General features: G+C 39.9%; 1 pseudogene; it reads left to right on the top strand.

Moving 5' to 3' along the window:
• The first annotated feature begins 253 nt into the window (after window positions 1–253).
• On the top strand, window positions 254–9,438 carry LOC102832254 (annotated as a pseudogene).
• Window positions 9,439–10,060: the final 622 nt, after the last annotated feature.

The following is a 10,060-nucleotide window of genomic DNA, read 5'->3' as shown; positions in this document are numbered from 1 at the left end:
AACGTGTTCATGAAATGACAAGTGTTGAGTCGCACCCTCATGGAGAAGGGCTTGGGGAATGTAAGGTCTGTAGTTTTGTCTTCATACACGTACTTGGTGTGGGACCTCCCCACAACACTCTGTTCACAGTGTTCTCCCAGTTTGACCATCTGCATTCCGTCTGAGTCTTCCCAAACGCTGCAGTAGCCCGCCCGGGCTTCTGTACCATCATCAAGTTTGATTCGGTAAGGAGTGCTCACAGAGCCCTAAAGGCATGGGCCGGAAGCAGCTTTTTCAGGAATGTCCGGTGAAGTAGGATGAGATGTAGCCTTAGCATCCAACATTGATGCCACTGGCCTTGGACCTACAAGAAGCTAAAGAGCTATCTCCTTCATCTTGACAAGCTGGTTCAACAGCGACTGGGGGGACTTTGATCAGCCTCTGCCCTGCACCACTCTGAAGGAGCTGGAGGAGTTCCTCAGAATCAACCAGCCGAGTTCTGGGCTGTGGAAGCATGTCATCTATCTCCTATATCAGCTTAGCGGCCTGAAGGACACCGAGGGAGAGCACGGAGCTCCAGAGCCAACACCAACACTGGAGCTGGAGGTAGTCCAGGGACCACCCTTCTCCTGGTCTGGTCCAGGTACCAGAACTCCATTCAACTGTCTGATGTCCCAAAGGGCAGTCAATGATCTACAGACTGATGTCTCTCCTGACCATCTGCATGGATTTCCAGCACAGGAGGCTCATGGTGTACACTGAGGTGTGGACATAACTATCCTCAATCTGCCCGGGACCTCGGACCTGTGCAGCAACTCAAAGTGGTCCACATCTACAGGAAAGGTTTCCGTGAAAAGCCAAGCTTCGCCAATGTTAAGATGCCTGCAGATGGCTCAAGAGGAGGGAACGTGCTCATGTCAGGAATGGACCATCAAATGCACATTTTCATGACAAAGATGGAGGAGCCAGAGGACACTGACACAGAGCTCCTTGGAGAGGATGTGTGTCTGTCCACATGTGACCTTGTGAGAGTGCTGTTGGGGAGAGGTAATTTAGGAGGTCCCAATGGTTAGGAATGGGCCAGAGATCACAGTAATCTCATGTTCCACTCCTGGTTGAGAGCTTTGTGTAGAGGATTATGGGTGATTGGCAAATGTGTTTTGTGGTGAGGAACGCTGTTCTAGTGTTGGAAAGGCCAGAAGAAAGGCAACCATGGTGCTGAACTTTTCTCCTCTTCAGGCTTAAAAGCCAACACCAACACTGCAGTGTGATCAAGCCCAGGCTCATCCATATCCAGGTCTAGTCCCAAAATCAGAAGGGCAAGCACTTGTCCTACATTGAGGGCATTTAATGCCTTTCAGCACGGGGCCTCTCCTGACCAGCTGCCCTGGTCTTCAGCTCAGGAGGTTCATTGTCTTCACCCAGGTGTTGTTACTGACTTATAGCCATTGGAGGCTCCTGGTCACATCCCTGTCTTTAGCTTTCCCTGACTGCAAATCCACAGCTGTATTTGAGTTCAGATTTAGTGCCCCTTAGCTGCTCTTGATTGATCAACTGATGGGTTTTCAGATCAACAGCCTCTTTATTCCCTAGTCTACTGAGAGCTTCACCCATTTAGACATCATGAGGCCTGAGTCTCAGCACTGCCATAGGGCGTCTCGTCCCACTGACACTGTTCTCCTGTGAGAGGGGATCCACTTGAAGCTCATTCCCCTGACAGGTTCAGAATCCAGAGCAGGTTTCCATCCCAACACCCTGAATTCTTTCTGATCCTTCCCAGAGCCTTCCTCTGAATTTCCTGGTGTGTTTTGGGGTGGCCTGTGACAGTATGTCCCTCCTCTGTATTTTATCAAGAAGCCGGAGGTCAAGAATGTAATAAAGCCCCTGATTGAGAAAAGGCCCAAAGTTTGGGACACCTAACTCAAAAGGGGCCTCACTGCTTTGTCAAATGGCCCAACTATATCTGGCTATCCTCCACAAAGAGCTATCCTCCACAATGGGCTATCCTCCACAAAGAGCAGAAACTGCCCCCTGCCGTTAACTAGTTTACCCATGACTTGGAAAGCCAGACAGACACTTAGCTACTGAAGCGTCCCACAAATACATGCCCGAGATGAAGCAGGAGAAGAAGATGAAGGAGGACAAGCCGCTGGCCACAGATCAAAAGAAGGTTGCTGGCAAAGGGAATGTCCCCACCAAGAGGCCTGCATTCTGTGAGCAGGGTCAACGCTATCTCCTCTCTGCAGGAGAACAAGAAGGCCTAGCTGGTGGTGATCACACAGGACATGAACCCCATCGATTGGGTTGTTTTCCTGCTGGCTTTTTATAGAAAAATGGGCATTTCCCACTAAATCATTATGGTCAAAGCCTTACTTCGATGGTGGGTCCACAAGAAGACCTGTACCACTGTGGCCTTCACACAGGTGAAGTTGGAAGACAAACGATCTCTGAGAATTTGGTGGAAGCCATCCAGACCAATTACAACGACAGATGCATGAGGTCTGTCATAACTGCGGAGGCAATGTATTAGGCCCCAAATCGGTGTCTCACTTCACCTGTTGGAAAAGACAAAGGCCAAAGAACTGGGTACCATATTGTGCTACTCTATGTGGCTGGTTTCTTTCTACATACAAATAAATTCCTTCTTCAGCTCAAAAAAGAAAAAAACAAAAAATAGAGCATAAGAAATAAGGTCAGGAGGGTTTGGGAATTCCCAGTGTTAATAGGATGTTGCAGCATAGACCTTGTAGAGAAAGTCTGTATTTGAGCAGGATCTGAGGACAGTAAAAATGTTACACACTTGGATTTCTGTGGGAAGACTATTTCATGTAAAGGAATAGTTAGTGTAAAGGCCCAAATACTGGAAGAACTGAAAATAGACTAGTTTGACTGAAACAAAATGAGCTAGGTGGATGAGAGAAGAAAATGAGTTTAGGAAGGTGATGGAGACAGGCAATATAAAATCTTGGAAAAAAGGATTTTGACATTAACTTGTGTGGAATGGAGAGTTATTGCAATGTTTCAAAAGAAGAATGATGTGATCTGGCTTATATTGTAAGTGAATTGCTCTGGTTTCATTTGGAGATTAGGCAACAGGACCAAAGGTTTTATAAGAGAATTGTGCTGTTGAGTCAGTTCCAACTCATGGTGACCCTGCATAGGGTTTCCAAGGAGCAGCTGGTGAGCTTGAACCACTGACCTTGTGGCTCAAAGTAAACTTGTAGTCCAGTGCATTAACCTGCAGCACCACACCAGAGAATGGAGTCTCCTTAAGAGGTTATTTCAATGATCTGTATAAAAAAGGTTTTGTTTAGGCTAGAGTGGTAGCAGTGAAAAAATAGAAATGGGCAAATTATGAATATTTTGTGATGGTATAGTAAGCAAGATGACCTGATTAGCTGTGAAATGTTAGAGGAGTCACTTTTCCTTTTAGTAATTGAAACCTTGAGTTTCAGCCACCTGAAATGATATACATCTAGAGATTTAATAGAAGGTCAGTTTTAATATGGTGAATTTATGACTATGGACAGCCAACTGAACTATGCAGGTACACAGTAGTAGATACATGTTGAAGATATAAAATTGGGAGTCATTAGCATAGATGGTTTTCAGAACTGTGGGCATAGATGAAATTTTCTTGAAGTAAAGGTAGAAAAGAGAAGATGTCTAAATAATGAGTTCTGGGGCACTCACTCTTATTAGAGGAGACCAAGGTGGAGTAACCAGTGAGGTTGGAAGAAAACCAGCAGTGTGTGGTGTCCTGGAAGCCAAATGAAGAGAGTTCATCAATGAGCAGAAAGGTGGATGGTTTGAAATAATTTTAATGTGAGATTTATTTGAAATTTAAAATCCCTGTTCCAAAACAAACTTTCCTGGTGTTTCATAGAAACTTGTCATGACACAAAAATTGCCAGCAGCCAGATGAAGACACCTGTCCCTATCTGCATGCGGAGCCATAAGTAGTCATTTTCTAACTTGGCAGTGCTTCTTCCAGTTGACATTTCCAACACCACCTAGAGGACCAGGAAATTCAGTCAGGCTGGCAGCACCAGAGGTGGGCTTCATCAAATCCCTCTTGGCAAATTCTTCTTCAGGAAATAAGAGAAAATGGAAGATCCTTGGCATGAATCCTAATATTCTGAAGAGAGTTTTTTGGAGGCAACTGATAATTTGCTAATATACAAACTTTTTAAGTTTTGATTTATTTGGTGCTGGAAGAAAATCCAGTAAAAGTAAGGACAGTTTCATTACTTTCCAACTGTAACTACCCACATAGAAAGAAGAGGAGATTTGAGGAAAATCGTGTAGATGATTCAAACTCCTACCCTCTAGGAACATGTTTTCCTTCATTAGGTGGGTATTCCAAGTGGACCTAAATAACTATATCCCTAAATAGGTGCTAGACCCCCAACTTCTCATGACCAGATAGTTTTCCTCCTTTATACCTTCTTTCACTTATTCATACTTTCAGTAAATAGTTATGGAACACCTAGAATAAATTTTACAGATGCTGTCCCTGCCCATAAGGAGGATTAGTCTGATGGGAAGTTTAGACATTAGACTAACGCATATACAAAGAATGGTATAATTACAATGAAAAAATACGCTATAAAATATAAGCTAATACTGCATTAATTTTAATAAGTCTGAAATTCAAGATGTAGCTTCACAAAGGAACACTATTTAAGCTGAGATATGAAGGGTAAATGAGATCAAGTGGTGCCAGACATGGAGTCCTGGTGTGGCGCTGTAATTGGACTGCAATGCCAGTTTGAACCACAGGTTGGAGATTCAAGCTCACTAGCTGCTCCTTGGAAATCCTATACGGGGTCGCTACAGGTCAGAATCGACTCGATGTCACTTAACAACTTAACAACAACAATGCCAGACATAGAGGCTTCTAAGAAAGTGGTAAAAGCCTATGTGGAGACATAGAAAACAAACCAAACTATTTCTAATTACATTCTAAATTTAGATCGACAACCAATGGTATGATGTTGTTGTTAAGAGCTGGTAACTTGGTTCCAACTCATAGCGACCCGATACAAGGCTTCGGAGTCTGTAAATCTTTGTGAGAGCAGAAAGCCTCATCTTTCTTTTGCAAGCCTGCTCATGGGCTTGAACTGCTGACCTTGTGGTTCATAGTCCATTGCTTATCCTACAGATCCACTGAGCTCCCAACCAACATTAATATTAGAAAGTAAAATAATATTCTTTCCACTGTCTGCTTTTGTAGTCCTATGCCAGAAGCAAAGGACATATTCTAAATACGTCAACAACAGAAATACAGGCATTCCCTGGGTATGAATGAGATTTGTTCCTGTGTCTTTAAGAATTTATGAGTAAGTTGATACAGGTGCATAAAGTTCTTATTTAACCTTACTTTTTACTGCAAGAAAAGCCACCTAGTGGTGCTGCGGGTTAGTAATTGGGCTGCTAACTATAAAGTTGGTAGTTCAAACCCACCAGCTACACCACGAGATTGTGATGAGTCAGAATCCATGGCAGTGGGTTTGGTTGGTCTTGGGTTTTAGAAAAAGAAAAAAATTGAAATATTTTCAATAATTTAAAAGCTATACATGCAACAAATGTGCATAATTATGATTAGAGTTCCTTGTAGTAGGGGTTGGTTCAACTGTTTCAAAGAGAAGGCAACTTTACATAGCACTTAAGGGGTACTACTGTTGTGGTGCTGTAGGGTTAGCACTGGAGTGGTAACCACAAGGTGGACACTTGTAACCCACCAGTTGCTCCTTGGAAACTCTGTACAGGTTTTATGAGTGAAAAGCAACTCAACAGCACTTAGCAACATTATCAATAAGTCAACTCTCTCTAACTTAGACCCTACCTGTATTTTCCATGCATTTTTACACTAAAGCATTGATGGCATATAAAAGAACAAATGACAGTGAAGAAAGCCCAGAGGGAATATTAATATGGGAATGTTAATTAATAAACACACTACTCCAATTCATACACGTAAAACATGACTAGGACTTCGGAAGTGGCATTGTAAGATCAACACTGGACTATGAACTACAAGGCCCACAGTTCAAATCCACCAACTACTCCTCAGAAATGCTGTATAGGGTCTCCGAGTCAAAACTGATGGCACTGAACAACAACAACAAAACTATATGAAATTCTGTCCCATTATTTGTATCTCTAGTATAGAAATATAATTGCCAGAATGTAAGTTTGCTATACTAGAGACCCAAAGCAATAAAAGCTAAGGAAAGTAGAAGTTTGGTTTTCACATGTAATCCTCTGAATATAATAATTGTATTAGGGTTGGGATGGTGATTTTGTTGCGTGGAGGGCTTAAACTCCTTTTATAAAATTATTCTAGTCTCCCTAGAATGTTGTCCTCATCCACATGTTTCAAGATGGCTCATCACCCCTATATCCATATGTGAGTCACAAGGAAAGGAAAAGAGATTAGGGGAAGGTATACTTTTTCTCTTTGAGATACTTACTCTAGGATTTTTCCATGTCATTACTTAGTCAGACTTAGATATGTGTCAACACCTGGGTTTGGAAATAATAGTCTTTATTCTGGACAGCAATAGGCCTACCTAGAAAATATTGGAGAGACAATGATATTAGGTAATTGCGAAAGCCATCAACCATTGCCCCATGGAGGAAGGGTCAAAGCACTATGTTAGCCCAAAGGATACACAAGTGAGTGACATAAGGTTAATCACCCTAAGGATGCCATAATTCCATAGACAATTGAGTGGCAGCAGAAATGTGCAGGCTGCAGAATTAATAGATGAGAAAGGTCATGGTTTAGAATGAAAAGGGAATATAAATTGATTATGATTGGGAAATTCCTCTTATAGAGAAGGTTACAATTGAGCAGGCCTATGAAGCATGGGTCATATTTCAACAGAAAGAGATAGGAAAGAATTTTGTAGGCAGAAAACAATATTCTCCTTGTAATAGCTTTCTTGATGCGTCTACATGTGCTTAATATGCTCAATGCTGTTGCTACTCTTAATCTCTAGTCAAATGATCTAAATAATCATATTTGCTACAAGTCTTGGTCAAAGTAATCAGTATTGTTGTTAAGTGCCCTCTAGCCCTCTTAATTTTAAAGTGATTTCTGGAAGATCTTGAATCATAATGAGTGCGTTCCTGGTTGATGAGATCACTCTTGATTGACCTAACAAAAAGATAAAACTAAGTTCTCTTAAGACCTATTAAGCCACAAAGTATGAAGCCATAAAAATAACCTTTCCCCTTTGAACCCTAAACACACCCTCATAGAAAGGTAAACAGTGAAGTAATATCTGTAAAATAATCCATCTCCAGAACATCGCAACTTGTAAAATGAGATTAACTAAATTCTGGCATTACGAGACAATAGAAATAATAGTTTCCATAATTGTATCAATTTGTAATTTTTAAAGTAATTTTTACATAGTTTATCAGTAATCCTTAACATAAATCTATAATTTAAGTACTGCTGTTATTGTTATTCTAATTTTGTTGTTGTTGCATTAAGTGCTGTTGGTTCCAACTCATAGCAACCCTTTGCAGTATTGAATTTTAATCAACCTGGTAGACTTGACATGCTGACCTTGCAGTTTGCTAACTGTGGTTATCCTACAATGCAATACCAGGACTCTTAAGGGTGAGGAAATAAATGCTAAAGATACTAAGAAATCACTGAATAGAAAACATTAAGATTTCCACAGATGAGACTTGAATCCAGGACAGGACAAGAGTTTGCAATCACTGCTGTGTGGAAATGAAATTGTCCATATATGTATTCGCAGGTGGACAGGAAATGTCAAAACTGAACATAAAAGATTAATAATTTAAAACTGATTCCATTGAACTATTTTCTAATATTGCAGTCATAAAAGGCATCTAAATTTTATTTCTTTTGTTGTTATTGACAAAGATATGAATATTATTTAAGCAAAGAGTATGTAGTTCCTGGGAATTCTCAGGAGAATTGAATCAGCTCCTTTTTTGCTTTATTCTACACATAGGTTTTTCAAAGAATGGAATGCTGTAATATTTATTCTATTGAGGAGTAAATTATTCCAATTAGTTACGATATTAAAAATATGTTCTATAAAAGACTACATGGAGCCCTGGTGGTGCAGTGGTTAAGTACTTAGGCTGCTAACTAAAGGATTGGTAGTTTAAACCCACCAGTTGTTCTGCAGGAGAAAGATGTGGCAGTTGGCTTCTGTAATCCTTCCAGGCTTAGAAACCCTGGAGGGCACGTCTACTCTGTCTCCTAGAGTCACTTTGAGTCCGGATTGACATGACGACAATGCACTAGTTTGGTTTCTAAATGGCTGTTGGTTGAGATGCAGTGGTAATTCATGAAAGCTTTGTAAAGCCAGATTAATTGGGAATCACTGTTTGGTCAATGAATTAAAAGTCTGAATTTTGAACATTTTAATATAACATCACTTCATTAACTTTTAGTAAATAAATGATGCACAATATAATTGAACATTCTATTGATTTTATTTTAAATACCTTCCATTTGTAGTATCTGTTTGCATGTAAAGAATGACTATATGTTTGTTACATAAGTCATCTATATTCTGACTTAAAATATTCATTTACATTTGAAATAATTTTCAGACTTGTAATCAGAAAAAGGCACATTTTAGTCAAAGCTAATGTTAATAACTTAAATTATCGAAATGAATAAAGGTGTCATATTTTGAATCCAATATATATTACAATGCCTTTGAAGTATGTGGGGCTGTTAATACCAATGTTGTTGTTGTTGTTATGTGCTGTGGAGTCGGTACCGACTCCCAGCAACCCTGCACAGGGTTTTCGAGGCTGTTAATCTTTACGGGAGCAGAGCGCCTCATCTTTCTCCTGTGGAGCAGCTGGGAGTTTCGAACTGCTGACCTTGCGTTTCACAGCTCAATTCGTAACCACTACTCTACCAGAGCTTCTTGTTAATACCAATAGTTATTATAAAATTAGATAACCATATATGTACACATACAAACAAATACATATGTGTACATGTAATAACATCACTGAAAAGCAAATCTTTATCATTCCCATTTTATAAGCATGGGTGCTGAGTATCAAAGACATTGAGTGACTCCCAAAGTTATACTGATTTTGAATGAGGGAAACAAAATTAATACCAGGTACGTGTGATCTTAAAACCTATCTTTTCTATAACTTACAATCTCACAGGATTTGGCTCCTTGGTTTGGAGATTCAGGGTCACAGTTTCGTGGAACATCCCAGTTAATTGGTCTAATGGTTTGTTTAGTGCTTCTGTTTGACCTCATAGATCATCAAGTAGTGCCTGGAATCTTAAAAGCTTGCAAACAGTTACCCAAGGCTTGGCAATTGGTCTCTATATTCCTGGAGAGACAAAAGAAGAAAGAGAGTCTGGAATATGAGGAGGAGATGGAACCTGGGACCAGTCGTCTCAATGAACAACTCTCTCCTTTGCCATGAGTCCAGAAGAACTGGATATATCCAGCTAACCTTACTGAAAATGTGCATTCTATAGAAGAATCCTGATCAAAAGCAGGAAAATGCAGAACAGATTTTAAAAGTCTCATCATCTTTAATGGAATTTCATGAACTTTCTGAAGTCATGGGAAGAACCTCTGAAACTATTGCCCTGAGATAATTTTTAAAACTAAATAAAAGTAGCCTTGAAGTCTTTTTAAAGGCAAATAATAGTTAAGTTACTTAAAAGAGATCTACATTAAGCATCAAACTCTTTGAAGAGCTATCTACATATATGTGATCCAAGTGAAACAGCACCTTAAAATATTAGATAGGAACCTTAGGGAGCAGTGAGTTTATGTTATTGAGGGATTAGTACGTCAGAAAATGAAGGTGAGAATGGTTGTACAACTTGGAGAATGTAATCAGTGTTACTGAAATGTACATGGAGAAATAGTTGAATTGGTAGATTTTTGCTGTGTCTATTCTTGGTAACAACAAAATAAATTTTAAAAATAGGCATTTATTTAAAAGAATTTTCTTGGGTACCTTCTTTCCAATGAGTATGTACTTTATAGTTAGTAGAAACTGCAAAATTTAACTGTTGTAAGAACTATCTCCACCA

This window comes from Chrysochloris asiatica, unplaced genomic scaffold (assembly GCF_000296735.1).
Source record: "Chrysochloris asiatica unplaced genomic scaffold, ChrAsi1.0 scaffold00072, whole genome shotgun sequence".
Taxonomy (NCBI): domain Eukaryota; kingdom Metazoa; phylum Chordata; class Mammalia; order Afrosoricida; family Chrysochloridae; genus Chrysochloris; species Chrysochloris asiatica.
Note: the sequence above shows the minus strand (reverse complement) of the source record. Positions and strands in the feature narration are given on the sequence as shown.